General features: G+C 31.5%; 1 protein-coding gene across 1 annotated transcript in view; it reads left to right on the forward strand.

The window, feature by feature from the left end:
• Positions 1 to 9,655: 9,655 nt before the first annotated feature.
• The window catches only part of LOC150092458 (ectonucleoside triphosphate diphosphohydrolase 1-like), a 181,197-nt gene continuing 172,903 nt past the window's right edge, over positions 9,656 to 17,949 (forward strand). Inside the window, exon 1 of the mRNA XM_090414937.1 lies at positions 9,656 to 9,931. The gene's annotated coding sequence lies outside the window, so the exon portion shown is untranslated. The remainder of the gene's footprint in view (positions 9,932 to 17,949) is intronic.

Raw genomic sequence — 17,949 nt, forward strand, 5'->3', positions numbered from 1 at the left:
GATGCTCCTATCATCGTTTTTTTTTCTAAAGCCATTGGTGTCCACAACGTCTCTACCAGAATTCGAATATTAGCTTGGCTATATCTCCATTTATCAGCGGTATCAATGGTAAATATATACCAGGCAATCGGGCTTTGTGTATGTGTGTTATTCAGAGCCGCGTGCTTCTAGAAGCTGTGTGCATGTGGGAATGGCTACAGTGCATTGAAGATATTCTTGGAGAAAGAGAAAAAAAAAAAAAAATTCGAGTGTATCGAGCAATAGAAGTCCCGCGTACGGCACGCACGAGCGAACACGTATCCCCCCCCCTTACACACATATACACAGTGTTGTGGGTGGAAAATATTCTGCACACAACACTTTAATGATAGAAAAGATGACTAGGCAGCCTCCAAAGAACATAAATGGGTATTGCTTGCATTTTTTCGTGTTTGCTTACAAGCTAGTCTAAAGAGCAAATATGGGGGATTTTTTTTTTTAAAATAAAAGTTTTATTTATTTGGAAGATGATGTTTTTTACGGTGTTTTAAATAGTGGCTAATTATCTAGCAGATTTTTATGCTAGAAATGATAAATTCTACAGTTTTATAATATATTATTTTCAAGAATATTTCATGTTATCGATCATCTGCTCACGAATTTAATTTTAATCTAATTTTTAAATTTTAAAATAAATTTTATTTTAATATTAATAACTTAATTTGAAACGGAAGATTAGTATTTTAAAATTTTATATTCAAATTAAATTATTTCAATACATAAATGAATTAAAATAATAATTTTTTTTTTCAATTTCTATAAATTAATTTAAAACGAAGAATTTCATACATAAAATTAATGAAAATTGAAATCTTTAATAAATTTAAATTCTTTTTACGATTAAAAATTTCGAACGAAAATCAGTAAACTGTAGTGAATTTTTAGGATTTTTAACAGTAAAGGAAAAAATAGAAATAAAAAATTGTAAATCTTTAATTTAAAAATTTGAATCGAAATTTAATAATACATAATAAAATCTTAATGTGAATTATCTAATACGGAGACAAAAAATTATTGTCAATTATTTATTTAATAGGGGCAGAAAAAGTTAGCCATAAGCTAAGTTTTGAGCATTGTTGTTAGATATTGTAATTATCATTACATTGTTAAGCCTATTTTATTATGCTTATTGTTAACATTAGTATTATTGCTGATTACTAATACTAACATTATCCAATAATATTATTAGTATGCACTACTACTGAAATATAATGAATTGAATAAATTATAATAAATAATAGCAATTTGAAAATATTATTAATACAATTTATCCATCTGTAAACGATAAAGAGACTTGCAGAGAAAACAAATACTTCCAAGGTTGAAATCGAGTCTTGCAGCTCCCAGCGACGCGATCTTCTTAATCAAGATTGACAGAAGACATTCTGGGGGTGCTAACGAACGTATGGATTTAAATGACAACCATCTTGATTTTAAAATAGGTAATTATGTTTATTTCCTTATCATGCTAGTGGAAACACGAGAGCTGATTGATTAAAAAAACGAGCCTCTCTCTCTCCGCGCTCGCGCGCGCGCACACACACACACAGTGTTGCTAGGTGGATCTAAAATAAGCCGCAGGCAACATTGATTGACAGGAGGGTTGCTACCATCTTAACTTTAAGCTATTTCGTTTGGCTTCGGAGCCCATCTAAACCCGCTTTCATTAGCGAACAAGAAATATTACTTTATATTCCATTAATTAATTAAATTATGATTGGGAAACTACGCTGGCAATAAGAAATTGCCAATTGAAACACGATTCGGTGAGGAAATATTCTTCGCGTTTCTTGGCTGAGTGTTATTTATTCCAATGCTTCGCGCGCGAACAAACCACAACGTTAAGCCTAAACGAACGCATTACATTTTCTCAACACGAAAAGATCGATTTTCCCCCCTCTTTTCTAAACAGAATAACATTCACAGACTCCCTGAAAACCTCTTTCACAGGTTGGGGAATTAAATTGAGAAAATAATATGCTTTGCAGTCTGAGACGTAATCTCTTACATTAACTTTATATTAAGATTTAAGGGATGGTTGGATAAAAGTTCTTTTGAAATACTCCGTTTAATGTTCCTTAGTTGTTTTTTTTAATCTTTTTTTTATTAAGAAAGATATCTGTCTTATTTTGTTTTTTATTTGCTATTTTCTTTCTTTTTTTTCTTCATTTTTTTTATCCTCCCGTATTGCTATCTGTTATTAGCAATTTGGCTATTTTTTTATCGCATGTTCTTCAATTTTTTTATGTTTATGTAGCTATTATTATTAAATAAAGTTTAAGTCTATATTTTGATAATTCTTAAGAAAAAATATTATTTTTTCAATTTTTCAATCAAGACTTTGTTTCCCACGTAAACCTTTCATTTCAGTAACGATGTAAATTATACAAGAAACATAAAATATCATTTTCTGCCTTTCAATTTACTCCTCTGTTCTTTCAGGAGTGATGAATTTTTTTTTTTTTTTTTTTTTTTTTTTTCCAGCTCTTATCACTTTTCCTTGATCTGTTTTTTTTGCTTCACGAAGTCCATTATCACAGTACTTTTCGATTCCAGTTGCGAATTCGCATTGTTTGTTCGAATAGACGGTAATTTTGTTTCTTGGAATTCCTTAAAACACTTAATAATAGCTAATGGGCTTTTATAGGCAGTTTGCGAAGCGAACTGCCTTTGATTTTATATTTCTTAATAAAATATAAAAATATTTTATTAACAAACTCAAAATAAAAATATTATTTTGAGTTTGTGTGTTCTCTGCCAGAGACAATTTGATTGAGCCCCTCCCATCCATACACGGCGTCGATTACGTGTCTAGTTGCAAAATGTTTTTTTTTTCTTTCACTTTTTTGTTGTTTTATGATTATCTTTACGAAACAGGTAACATTATTAAAAAAAAACGAGATTTATCTTTATTTATGTATGATAATCAATACCTCAATGCAACCCCCCCCCGTCCACCGCTTGTTTACTCAACCTGTAGAATGAGAGTCCTTGGAAGCCAGTTCTTCCCGACCGCTGTGCTAATATAAACTATTACGTGTCTAAAATTGTCGCTGTTCTAATGTAATAGTGATGAAGGACATTTGAATCCAGTTTTTTTTTATATTTTTTTTTTATAAAATTGTACGTTAATTTTATACAGCAAAATGATCGCTGTTTTACAACATTAATTCAATGTTGTCCGGTCTCCATTAGATAAAAATTCTTCCGAATAAATAAAACTGGATTCAAAAGTCAATTTACGAATAAAAGCAGACAAAGATCAAAGATGAAATCCACAAACTACTGTAATTGTTGCATTTCATAACAATATCATTGTTATGAAATGTAATTCATAACACGGATTACATATCACTAGATGAAATCCACAACGTAATTTTTTTCCCACTTGCTTCACGTGAACAACATCTAATAAGGAAAACTACTATTATTGCTGTATATTTCATAACAATATCATTGTTGTAATTCACGAGATGAAATCCACAACGTAATTTTTTTCCCACTTGCTTCACGTGAACATCTAATAGGAAAACTACTATTATTGCTGTATATTTCATAACAGTATCATTGTTGGAATTCACGAGATGAAATCCAAACGTAATTTTTTTCCGCTAAGAAGGAAAACTATTATTATTGCTGTATATTTCATAACAATATCATTTGTAATTTACGAGATGAAATCCACGAGATGAAATTCACGAGATGAAATGCACAACGTAATTTTTTTCCCACTTGCTTCACGTGAACAACATCTAAGAAGGAAAACTATTATTGCTGTATATTTCATAACAATATCATTGTTGTAATTCACGAGATGAAATTCACGAGATGAAATCCACAACGTAATTTTTTTCCCACTTGCTTCACGTGAACAACATCTAATAGGAAAACTGCTATTATTGCTGTATATTTCATAACAATATCATTTTGTAATTCACGAGATGAAATCCACGAGATGAAATCCACAACGTAATTTTTTTCCGCTAAGAAGGAAAACTTATTATTGCTGTATATTTCATAACAATATCATTGTTGTAATTCACGAGATGAAATCCACAACGTAATTTTTTTTCCACTTGCTTCACGTGAACAACAGCTAATAAGGAAAACTACTATTATTGCTGTATATTTCATAACAATATCATTGTTGTAATTCACGAGACAATTTTTATTGTTTAAAAGCTGCAACGTGATGAATTGTTATTATTACAATCCTCCATCAAAATAACTACGTATCTCAATCTCAAAATAGAAAAAACAAAACAACAAAAAAAAAACTATTGAATTTTGCAAAGAACTTTTTCTCTCTACCATATGATTTATAGCGATATTAAGAAATCAAATATTTTATAAAGAACTGACAATATCGTACCAAATCTTACTTTTTTTCTTGCTCATCAAATAACAATCTTATATTTTATGAGATAAATTTGCCACAGGAAAAGTGGAAGTGCTGTTTCGCTCTGCAGAGTTTGACATTAAATGATAGAAGACAATAAAAATGTATCGCAGAACTGCTTCCTACGAAATAAAAATAAAAAAAAATCTCAACTATTAAAAATTTAATCAGTTTTTGAGTTTACCAATGTTCAGATAGGAATCGTCTGCCTTTCATATTTTATGAATTAATTCTATTCTCTCTATCACCTTTTTTTCCCCGTTCAAAACACGACGTTCTATAAACTTTAGCTAGAAACTCCCTTTCATGATAAATAGCAATCTAAAAAAAAAAAAAAAAAACTTTTATAAAATATCCACTACTTTTATGGTCGAGACGTTTTCTACGTCATCTAAGATAATGCAGTAAACTTGAACATATTTAACAGACTTCAGATAACTTGGAGTTATTTCTCTGGATATTGATATGCTTATTGCAGGCACAGATAAGAAAAATAAACATGAAACTAATCTCCGATGATAAAAGGGATGGTTTTGTGAATTCTAAATAACCCAAGCCTGCAAGCAATGGAGAAGCATTACGTGTAATGCTATTCATAAAAACCGAAGCCTGGCGAAAATACAGGTTAATAAATATTGCACCCTTTTCAATTTTAATAGCTAAACTCCGTATTTTATATGCAAAAAAATAACTGGAGGCAGCTCTTTGTACGGTATTTGTAAAGCGTAAACATTACTATCTTAAATATTAACGGAAAAAATCCATTTCTTGGAAAATTTTTCTGTTTTTTTTCTTGAAATAAAAATACAATCAAAGAGAAGCAAGTTCATGATATTGATTTCTCTTTGTAATCTCTTTCGTTCGCTGTGTGCCTGTAGAGAATGTGGATGATACATTTTTCACTCTTAACTGTGGATTTTTTTTTTTTTTTTTTAAAGAAAAGAGACAGTGATTAAGTGTTTTTTTTTTTCTTGGATACAAATAATAAGATAGATCGGACATCCTAGTTAAAAAATAGTTTAATTTTCCTGTCTATTAAGATTTTAATTTGAGAAAAATGGAAAGACAATTGATCGAAGAAATATCTATGACCGCATTCTTTCTTTATTTTTTTTTATTTTTAATTTGTTTTTCCTGTCTGGAAACAAAGACTTATGACGTTACTCCAAGAAAGGAAAACTAAGACGATATTTTGTCTCTATAGAATTCGCTGTTAAACAAATATACAGATAAAAAAAATATACTGTAATACTGCCTTACGAAAGATAAAAAACAACAAAAAAAAAAACACGAATATTAATATTTAATCTGTTTCCTAGTTTACCAATGAATTTCAGTTGGGAGTCGTCTGCTTTCTTTTTATTGGTTGATGTAACGATTCGCTTGCATTGTTGAAATTGCTTTATTCAATACCCTTTGATTTTCAAACAATAGAAGAACATTATTTATTTAATGTTTATTTTTATGTTTAAATCTGTTATTCAAATAATTATTAAGAAAACACGTTTACAAATCTATTTATTCTACAATTTCGTTTTATTCAACAATAATTATAGAAGTACATTACTTCTTGCTGTCAGACTACAATTTCTATAGTATTACGGCCACTGTAGTATTTTTTATTTTATTTTATGTTAAATATTCTCCAGAAAAATGCCGGTTAATTTATGAAAGCTATGAAAACTAAGTGACGCCATTAGCGGTTGTACACGAATATGTATTTCTTTATATGTCTACAGAGTTAGGTGCCCTTTACACAGTACACGTGGTGCTCAATAGATAAGATCGTTTTAAGTACTTAGCGACCCAAGAGACTCTAAAGAATGGGTATTAGCAAGGTGTAAGGCAAAGGAAGGAGTCATTATCCTGCGTTCCTTAATGGTAATACTCGGGAGATGATGAAAAGGAGAATTAACTTATCCGGATATGCAGTCTCCTCTCTTTGCTATTCCATTTTCGCATTTTAAGGCTATTTTAGAAGCAGAAAATGATGGTGTTCCCAGAATGACTTCAACTGGCGGGTTAAGAGTTCGAAATTAATTCTCTAAATAGAGTTGGATGAACAATTTCAGACGTGGCTAATACATCGCTATTAATGCAATGGAATTATAGCGAACATGGTAATGTCTCTTATCGTTCTACGGCTGCAAGCATCTAAGTTGCTTTCCTTGTAATCCATCAAGTGTGCTTTGCAGTGTCTTGCGCTGTAAACAGGGGACTATTCATCATATTTGTAATAGTGCGGTGTGTGGAGGGGGATATCGTGCAGGCAGTTTCCTTCCTGGAGACGACTCTACTTTAAATGTAGGTAAATGTATCATTGCATGGTAACATAAATTCGTAGAAATGTGGCTTCGTGTTCTAAGGACTTTTGTGGTAATGCATTAAAAATGTCCCTTAACCACAAGAAATATTTAAGAAGTGTACACTTTGATAGCTTAGCTGTGATAAGTTCGGGTATTAAACTTAGATGGAGATTCAATAATAAATCGTTTCCTTGGTTATTTATTTATTTTTTATAATAAGAGGATCAGGATCTTGATCGGGAATGAATAACTGAAGTACTTCTCCCGTTATTCATTTACAAACAGTGTTTGTAAATGAATTACAAAAATGTTTGTAATAAACTGTTACAAAATTTTCATACACTTACGGTTATTTTGATTTTTTTATGAACATTTTTAAAGGTTTGAAAATCAATAATCACTTTAATTTTTATGACAGCATGCAATTATTATATGCTGTCATAGAAATTAAAATTTTAAAAAAAATTAAATTAAAAAAATTAACGTAATCAATTTGATGGAACGTTACTCCTAAATGATGTAATCATTTATATATTGTTTTGATTATTGTTAACTTTTTTTCCATCAAGACACTTTAACGTCTATTTAGAATCATGTTGTGATCCTAGATCCACGTGGTCCGTTTGCTATTTTCTGCTTTCGAAGATTGGTTTTATGTTCGTGAGAATAAAAACGCAATTAGTATGGTTAGAGGATAATCAACTCCATAACTACAATTCGAGACCAAACTATTTTGGTCTGCTGAAAAAATAAAGTAAGAAAAAAAAAAACAGGAAAAAGAAAAGAAAACCGGAATAGAAAAAAAAGCTAAAAAAATAATGAAAAACAAAACTTGGAAAACCAGAAAGAGAAAGAAAAATGGAAAATAAAGAATGAAAGAAATGAAAAAGCTATAAAAAGAAAACAGAAAAAGAGAAAAAACTGAAAATAGAGAAAAGAGGAAATGGAATGGAAAAGAAAGAATGAAGGAAAATAAAAAAACTGGAAAAAGAAAATAAAAAAACTGAAAACAGGAAAAAGAAAACTTGAAAAAAAAGAAAACTTGAAAAAAAGTAGAAAACTGGAAAAAGAAAGAAAAAAGGAAAAAAAAACTGAAAACAGGGAAAAGAGGAAAGGAAAAAAAAGAAAACTGAAAAAAACTTGCAAAAAAGAAAGAAAATAAGTAGAAAACCGAAAAAAGAAAGAAAAACTGAAAAAAAAGAAAAAACTGGAAAAAAAGAATAAAGGAAAAGAAAAAAGCTGGAAACAGGAAAAATAAAACTGAAAAAAAAAAGAAAATTTGAAAAAAAGAAAGAAAATAAGTAGAAAACCAAAAATAGAAAGAAAAAAGAAAAAAACTGGAAAAAGAATAAAGGAAAAGAAAAAAACTGGAAAAAGAAAATAAAAAAACTGAAAACAGGAAAAAGAAAACTGAAAAGAGTAAAGAAAACTTGAAAAAAAGTAGAAATCCGGAAAAAGAAAGAAAAAACTGCAAAAGAAAGAACAAAAGAAAAGAAAAAAACTGAAAACAGGGAAAATAAGAAAAGAAAAAAACTGAAAACAGGGAAAATAAGAAAGGAAAAAAAAGAAAACTGAAAAAAATAAAAAAGAAAACTTGAAAGAAAATAAAGAAAATAAATAGAAAACCAAAAAAAGAAAGAAAAAACTGAAAAAAAAAGAATGAAGGAAAATAAAAAAACTGGAAAAAGAAAATAAAAAAACTGAAAACAGGAAAAAGAAAACTGAAAAAAAGTAAAAGAAATCTTGAAAAAAAGTAGAAAACCGGAAAAAGAAAGAAAAAAAGAAAAAAACTGGAAAAGAAAAAACGAAAGAAAAGAAAACTAAAAAAAGAAAAAGAAAACTGAAAAAAAGAAAAAGAAAACTTGAAAGAAAATAAGTGGAAAACCGAAAAAAGAAAGGAAAAAACTGGGAAAAAAGAATGAAGGAAAGGAAAAAACTGGGAAAAAAGAATGAAGGAAAGGAAAAAACTGGGAAAAAAGAATGAAGGAAAGGAAAAAACTGGAAAAAGAAAATAAGAAAAACTGAAAACATGAAAAAAATTGAATAAAAAAGAAAAAGAAAACTTGAAAAAAAGTAGAAAACTGGAAAAAGAAAGAAAAAAGAAAAAACTGGAAAAGAAAGAACGAAAGAAAAGAAAAAAACTGAAAACAGGGAAAAGAAGAAAGGAAAAAAGAAAACTGAAAAAAAAAAAGAAAACTTGAAAGAAAATAAGTGGAAAACCGAAAAAAGAAAGGAAAAAACTGGGAAAACAGAATGAAGGAAAGGAAAAAAACTGGAAAAAGAAAATAAAAAAAACTGAAAACAGGAAAAAGAAAATTGAAAAAAAAGAAAAAGAAAACTTGAAAAAAAGTAGAAAACCGGAAAAAGAAAGAAAAAAAGAAAAACTGGAAAAGAAAGAACGAAAGAAAAGAAAAAACTGAAAGCAGGGAAAAGAGGAAAGGAAAAAAAAGAAAACTGAAAAAAGAAAGGAAAAAACTGGGAAAAAAGAATGAAGGAAAGGAAAAAACTGGAAAAAGAAAATAAAAAAAACTGAAAACAGGAACAAGAGGAAAAAAATAAAAGAAAACGGAAAATAGGTCTAAAAACTTTCTCTGTTTTTTTTCTTATTGCGTAAATAGATCCAGAAGAGAAAAGTGCCGAAACTCACGAGGTAGTGCAGATGAAGGTGATTCATTTTTTCCACCACAGTTCCTTGTAGATCGCTTTCAAATCAGCCTCGTTGTCTAATCCGCAAAGTTTGTGTATCAGATCTTGTTCACTGTATAAATATTTTAATTTTACACATACATTTTATTACACGTCACTTTTTTTTTATTTTTTAGCGTAGATGGAAGCATTCGTTTTGGAGAAGGAAATACGGGGAATTTGAGGTCTGTAGAGACAGTATCCTTGTAAAAGGTACAGGGAATTAATTTATCGATTCCACTCTTTTGTTGCAACTTTCACTTCCTGTCGGGACCCGGATGTCAACTTCTCTTGCGATTTTATCAACTCTGTACACGTTACAAATAGACGAGGCTGATGAATCGGTGATGCAATCGTTAGCTGAGACAAACGACAAAAATGATAACATTAAGAAGATAGCGATTAAAAACTGCTGCCAACATCGCACAAGTATCGGATACAAAAATTATATTAATTAAATCCATTAATTAAACTCAGCAACCATAGATTCCTCAGTGGTCAGGTAAGTGGGATTTTTATTTCTATTGTTTCTGTAGCTCCTTTTTGTGGTCTTTCTCAACGCCTTCTCAGGGACATTAAGCTCATTTTAGCTGTCTTCACACCTGAGTAATGTGCTAACGATGGCTTCCTACGCTTTTTAAAGAGTAAGGCAACGATTGAAAATATTATTCGATATGTAAATATGAAAAAAAAAAAGAGAAAGGTAACATTTGCGATCAAGTGGCAGTTTCGTTGACTACGTATCCCAATGAAGGCTTCCATGAATTATTTTAATTAGCTAAGTACCGCTACTTAGTACGGGAATAATCTCTCCATATGCCATTTATTGTTTGAAGGCGGTCGAGTGTACAAATATTTACAATCCTGATCTTTTGAGTATACTGGGTTTACGATAAAAATTAAAAACAAAAGAGCAACTTAAAGTATGCGGTGTTTGTGTGATAATCTGAAGTTGCACAGGAGCACTTGTAATTATGAGAAAAAAATACTATTAGTGTGCGGTAGATGGCGTAGTGTGTAAACAAAGACTACAATGTGTATGGGTTGTGACGTTTCCTCCCATGGTGAGTCCTTGGACTCCATAGAGGTGTCACGCAATAATGATGATAATATGCCTTAATCCTGCGGTTCATTTTCAATAAATATAAATTTATTTTCACTTATAATTTTGAAATTATTGAACAAAGACAGAAAAGCAAACTAAACCAATACGCGGTCTCTCTCATATACAATTTATACCACCTACCTTTACATACCACGTGTTAAACCCAAACTAACTAAACAGTGTGGAATATCACTCGTAATATACGCATGCGCCAGCTTGTCATGACCTCCAAGCAGAACCGGCGCTAGGGTCTTTGTCGCCCGCATGCAATGTCTATCTAAGCGCCCCTGTAACGATCCGGGCGTGTGTGGTTCTTTTACGATAATAAACATTTAAATTATTTGAAATTTCTTAAATAAGTTTTGACAGAACAGCCACACGTGGGTTCGCTAAATGTAACGAACCCGAATTAAAAACCTGAATATTCAAAAAATTCTCAAATGTTAAAGCAAGTTCTGATAAAGCCACTTCACTTTAATCGTTGAATATAATGATACAGGGATTATAGCCTTCTCATCGACCCGAATCGCTAACAAAATTAAAATGAATTTTTAATTAAAGTTAAAATTTATTTGAACTAAAGTTTAAAAAATTCTTGCATTTTTTTACAAGTTACTAAATTCTTAGTTACTTGTAAAAAAATTTTAATAATTTTTATAAGTGGAACTCTCTTTTTGGAAAATAAAAGAAACTGAAGATAGATGAGAAAATAAGAAAAGAATTCAGAAATAATTAGAACATTTAATATAAGTATTCAAAAAATAACATCTTTACAGAATAACAGAAAATAAATTAAACTGCACAAATATACTTGAAATTTTTTTAATTAAAATTTTAGGGTTTTTGATTTCATATTCACAAAATTAGAAATAATGGTCTTAACGTCTAATTCCGCACATATATCATTTTCAATAGCTATTAATGGCAAACTAACAAGCTTTTTTGCGACATACTTGTTCTTAAGTAGGTTTTAATCAATTTCAACTTGGAAAAGGAACGTTCACCGCTCGCTACACTAACAGGAAAGGCTAATAGTATTCTTGAAGCAATTGAAAAGTTAGGGAAAGATAAATTATTGGACACAATAAAATTAAGAATATCGAAAGAGTTTTGAATATTTAAATTATCCTTCCGAGTTATTGCTATCCTTCCGGAAAGCACATAACTCGTCATATAGTTCTATTGTATTTACCTCTTTATTGTCGCAGTCCTTCAAGAGAATCTCTAAATCGTCACAATTTCTTCGTAAATCTTCGTTATTAATTTGTAGTAATCTACACAAGAAATTGAAATTATCATAATATGTTTTTAGTTGTTCAAACGTTTTATTAACGAACACATTGCAACGTCTAGAAGTGTATAAAACACATTCACTCTGAATTTATCTTCTGGCGATTGTGGCGTTTCGTCATGAAGCTCGTAGTCAAATTGTCGTGTCTTCTTTCGTCGTCGGACTTCCGTACCAGTTTTAAATTCTTGTTCTCTGTCCACCTCTTCACTCAGTTCTTTTGCCGTTTTTAGAACTTCTTTAAAATGTGTATCTGATCGATACTCTTGTAAGAATATTTTTAAGTTTTCGATAGATTCTAAAGCAACAAATGTTTTGTACGAAAATTCGTCTCTGCGCATAAAACCGTTCACCGTTTCACTTTAGATAGACTTCAGCAGACACAACATTCTTTAGGCAAACATTTAGCCTGCTCTCGCTGCAAAATTGTAAACAGCCGGCTGATCAAAGAGGCGGCAATATACAATTTTTTAAAAATTTTTATTCGGTGTATCCGGCCTTATTTATTTTAATATTGATCATTCTAAGAACTCTTTGTTTTTATGATAAAAATTTTGTTTCTTAAAATTAAACTTATGAACTGTTCCCTGACGGCAGCGCCCCCTTTGTACCAGCGCCCGCATGCTCTGCATGCCAGCTTCCGCCGGCCCTGTCTCTAAGCTATACACTGGATATGTGAAGAATATTTATATAAACAATTTGCATGTATCTGTCCGATCAGCTGCGACCTCTGCAGGGTTAATATTGCAGAATATAGAATAATTCGTGAAAATAATATTATTTTGACGTTTATGTTAATTTAAAATTATTATAATAAAGAAAGCTTGTTTTTCATATTCCAATTTTGAAAATTATAGACTGTAGGGAAAAAAAATTATATATATATATATATATACTGACCTGATTTTAAGAATTCCCAAGGGGAATCTCCCTCGCCTAACTTCAATGGGCATGTTGGGAGCAAACACGTGACCATACCTTCACTGGAGGAGTGAAGTTCTTGCACACAGGTCATCGAGTTCTGAACACACACTAAAATGCACAAAATATCCGCGATGAAAATATCAAAATGATGAGAAAACATAAAATTAGTTCCATATATTTAGCTCTGAATATCAGTAGGCCTAAGTTCAATTCTCGTCATGACAGGAGGAAGCTTTATATGGACTTTTTTCAATCGAAGGTGAGTTAGCCGATCTCATACGGAGGTAGCAGGGTTTTTTCCCTCCCGGAAACTCGGGTTTTTCGTCCGGCATACAGTCAAATCGACCCTTCAGAACACACGCAATTTACAGACAAAAAATACTAACTGTGGTGTGGGCAATAGATGGCGCTGATGTAGTTGATTGGTAGTAAAGGATCGGTGTAGTGGCGGAGACAGAGAGTTGTGCAGTAGATGTCCTCCCGCGATGAGTCTTCGAACTCCTTGGAGGTGTTAAATAATAATAATAATAACAATAATAATAATAATAAATCAGGAAAACAATCTTCAATTTTCGTATTCTTAAGAAAAAATTAAAACTGAGTCCCTCTCCTTTTATGGCCTGAACGCAGAACGTTTGAAATATATTTTTTTTTATTTTGTTTTAACGTTTCCATTATTAACTAATAAATATATAATTTATTTATTTATTATATTATTTATAATTTATATTCCGATTCCTGTTATTATGTTTAAGTATTGAAGCACTCTTAACATTCCCTTCTCCAAAACACGGAAGTATTTATTGAATTTATTTCAATTTGTAGTTTTAAAAATGAATTCTGTTCTAGAAAAATCAAATTAACAAAAAAGAAAAGAAAAAAAAACTGAAAATCAGAGGATCACGTGTTCCAGATAGAAGGTAATAAACATCGATTTTCATTGCACTGAAATATAAATTTAAAAATAATCTTGAAATACTTTTATTTGTTGCATTGTGTCAGCGATGATTCATTAAAATGACTGGTAACCTCTTTTGGGTGAAAATATGTCGCATCTGACAAATATTTCCATTTTTTGGCACTAGCGAATACACCCATCTTTCCTTTTATACAAGGGAATAACTAAAGGGAAACGTAAGGGGGGAGAAGACTTTTCGATCGTCCTATTCCCCCCCCCCGTAGTGTACTTAACAAAAGGGACTGGCTAAACTACAGTTTTTCTGATAACCTGAGTCAGCATTTTGTTATTGATCGTTCAGAGTGTCTGCTGTGTCTTCTTACGTACCATTTGTCCAGTTTACATAAGCGATCAATCCATTTTATTGGTCTTTGAGACAGTCAATCTACCTTGCAGTGTACCAATTCAGAAACATCTGTTTTCAAGTATTCTCAGTCATACATGGGTGAATAGCAGAAAATTGGGTTTCGCTTGTATTCAACTGCTCACCAAGAAAATATGGAGACTCAGCTATCTCAGCAGCCGAAGGGACCGGTCGCTTGCTATTCTATAGGTAAATATTGAAAATCAAGTATTCACAGACTTTCTCTACCTGCACACACACACACACACACACACACACACACACACACACACACACACACACACACACACACACACACACACACACACACACCCCCACACACACACCGTTCAATCAGAAACGACTATGCGGGGCAAATCTGTATTAGCTTCCTCCCCATTCTACTGCAGCTCTTTCATCTCTATTTGGAGAGAAAGAATAAAATAAAATTGAATATGGTAGTAACATGTCATGAAATGCATGGCGTGTTTATTTTTTATATTATTTCTTCATCGATGTTTCGAATTGCAGATTGTTGTCTATTCACATAAACTGTATACATTTTTTTAGATTAAAAAATGCAGACTATTTATTTATTTTTTTCCATTCAAAATAGCAATGCGACATCAAATTTAAGTTGCAGGTTTTAAATTTACGTTAATTACGTTTCTCGATATATAAATATATTTATTAATTTATTTATATTTGCTTGCAATATTTAATTTTATCATCAACAATCCCATACAATTTTCTTATTTTGTATTTAAAATAATAAAAATCCATCTTGTAGCACTTAGGAGGGCGCTAGCAGCAATGTGTTTACCATAACGTCATTTTGCTACGCGCGCAAGCATATGCACGTCATAATGAGATGCGAGCTATTAGCGTAATAGCTCGCATTTGTTATAGTAATTTTTAAGTAATTTTCAATTATACTAAACTGTATAATTTTATCGATAATAAACAATATTTTTTCACGTTTAATTTTTTTTTAATTTTTGCCATAATTTTGATATTTTATCCAAACACGTATACACTGTACTTACAGTGTGTATGTATATTTCGAAAGTTGCAGCGCCCCCACGATTTCAAGCCACGAGCCGCCACTGGTAAAATTCAATAACTGTCCCATAAAGTTCAATGAATTTTAATTCCGTGCTAGTCTTCTTTAAAAATTGACTACATACTGTAGATAATATCTTTAAAATCACTGATTGATTGTTATTATGCTAGCAAAGAATTCCAAAAGGTAAATAATATTTTAAATGTGTTTAGAACTCAGGTAGTGAAAACTTATATCAGTATATCCAGCTATACTTAATTTCGACCGACTTCAAATTTCATTATTATTATTATTATGTGACATCTACAAGGAGTCCAAGTACTCCTCTTGGGAGGACGGTCTACTCCACCACACACAACAGCATCTAACACCTACCTAAGAGTATTTTTTACCAATGATATTTTTGTCTAAATCGCGTGGCCTTGTTAGCCGATTTGAATGTATATCGAGAAAAAAAAAAAAAAAAAAAAACGTGTTTCCAGGAGGGAAAAACCCCTGCTATAAGAATCTTATTTTTCCGTGGGAAGAACAATTAGCATACTTCCTGCAAATTAATGAAAATCAATTTAGAAATGATCGCATTTATTCAGTTGGTTTTATCATTATTTTGGTTTCTTAATTTTTTATGTCTTTCTCACTCATGGTTTTTTTTTTTTAAGAATTATGTTTTCTATTTTATGTATTTTTGGTATTTATTTTTTTACTATTATTTTACTGACGCATTTCCCACACAACACATGTAGTTCCTAGTGTTTACACGGGTATAGTATTGCCATGATTTGCAATTAACCTTTGAATTCATTGAGTTGAGATCAATGGCGGCCGATCAAATTTTTAAGTGGGGATGCTGCATATACAAAAAAAAAAAAAAAAAAAAAATACACCTTTTATCCCTAATCAGTAACCAATTTATTAATAAATAAATTTACATATTAAAAAATTGCTTTATTCAAAATATTTCACCATCACCACGAACAAACATCAATAATAAAGTTACTCGTATTAAATTCATTTTATTGGTTCGTACTCAAGTTATGCCGGGACCCTGACTTATGGTTTTTAGAATCCTTACAATCTTTTAGCAGTCATCATCGATTTCAGTTTGAAATTGGACCAAGCACGTAACCTAGCAGCGAAAAAGAGGATGATGTTAACTCAAGGATCTGAGATAGTGGTATGGCCAGCACGTCAAGATAACACGATACTAAAAACGTTGCAGCATCATATTTTTAGATGGATGTAGCCTGTGAAATAAGCATTCTCTTCCCCTTATCTCTGAGTGGGGTCTCGTTTCGATGACTCCACTGATCGAAGAGTTGGATTCGAAATACAAGAGATAATCACAGATTGAAGACTGAAGATCTGAGAGCTTTGAGGGAAAATAGGGAAGTGAACACTTGGTATCAATAACAGAAGCGCATGTTTAAAATGAAGATGCTGATCTTGACGTTGTTAATATTACTGAAATGTATAAGAAGTACAATTGAATTTAAGATGGTATGGTCACTTCAAGCAAAATTGGAGACGAAACATATCACTCAAATATATTGAAGAAAATGATCTGAGAAAACCATGATGTAGATAGTTGATGCAGCTAAGAACGTATCAGTTCATTTATAAGAAACTTACAAGCCAGAAATCCATTAATTAAAAAAACAAAACAAAAACTTGGATGGTAGAAAAGAGAAGATCAAAATTCACTCCTCCAAATTCACTCCAACACATTTTTGATGGGACATTCTTCGTCGAAATAAAACACGAGATAACTGTGATATCTTCATTGTGTGTTATGTTCCATCGACTCCTGGCGACTCCACGAACATACTCAGATCTGTCCCTGGCCATATCTTTCAAATTTTCTAAGCGAACTCCAGTTGCTTCTTTAACTCCATCCACCCATCTAATTCTTGGTCTTCCTCTTCTCCTACTTCCATCAACGTTAGCAAGCATCATCATCTTCTCCAGACTGTCATTTGCTTTCATAATATGTCCGAAGTATGGCAATTTTTGCTCGATGATCATAGCTTCGAGGGAGCATCTGGATTTATTCTCTCTATCACTGATTTATTGGTTTGCTTTGCAGTCCGTGGTATTCTTAGTAAGCGTCTCCAAACCCATAATTCAAACGCATCTATCTTCCTTCTTTCACTCTTTCTGAAGGTCCAACTTTTACATCCATACAGCACCACAGGGAACGCCATTGCTTTCACGATTCTGATTTTTGTTGTGAGGCTAATATCTTTATCTTTAAAGATCTTGCTTAAATTTGTCGTTGCTTTCTTTCTGAGTAATAATCTCCTTCGAACTTCTTCGGGTACAAAAACTATCTTTAAGAATTCTGGCTCCTAGGAACACAAAATTGTTAACCTTCCATTTTCTCCGCATCTACTTCAAAATCATTAAGTTCACATGTTGCCATAACTTTTATCTTTTTGGGGGTTAAGTTTAAGACCATATTTAGCACTTTCTTTAACTTTCATAATAAGTTCCTTCAAATCTTCTTTGTATTCTGCTAGCAAGATGGTATCGTCTTCATACCTCAAATTATTAATGTTTTTTCCACCAATTTTAATTCCAACTGAAGACTCCTCCAGCCCTGCCATTCTTAAGATGTATTCGCTGTACAAGTTAAACAGGTACGGAGCTAAAATACATCCTTGCCGCACCCCTTTACCTATTGTGAAATACTCAGTGTCTCCAAGATCTGTTCGAACAGCAGCTTCTTGTTCATAATAAAGATTCCTCAGAAGGATAATGAAATGCTCTGGGACTCCCATTGTTCTTAACACATTCCACAGTTTCCCATGATCTACAGAGTCAAAAGCCCTGCTGTAGTCAA

Source organism: Typopeltis vanoorti, chromosome 26 (assembly GCF_054136105.1).
Source record: "Typopeltis vanoorti isolate ZY-2024b chromosome 26, IOZ_Tvanoo_1.0, whole genome shotgun sequence".
Classification (NCBI taxonomy): Eukaryota; Metazoa; Arthropoda; class Arachnida; order Uropygi; family Thelyphonidae; genus Typopeltis; species Typopeltis vanoorti.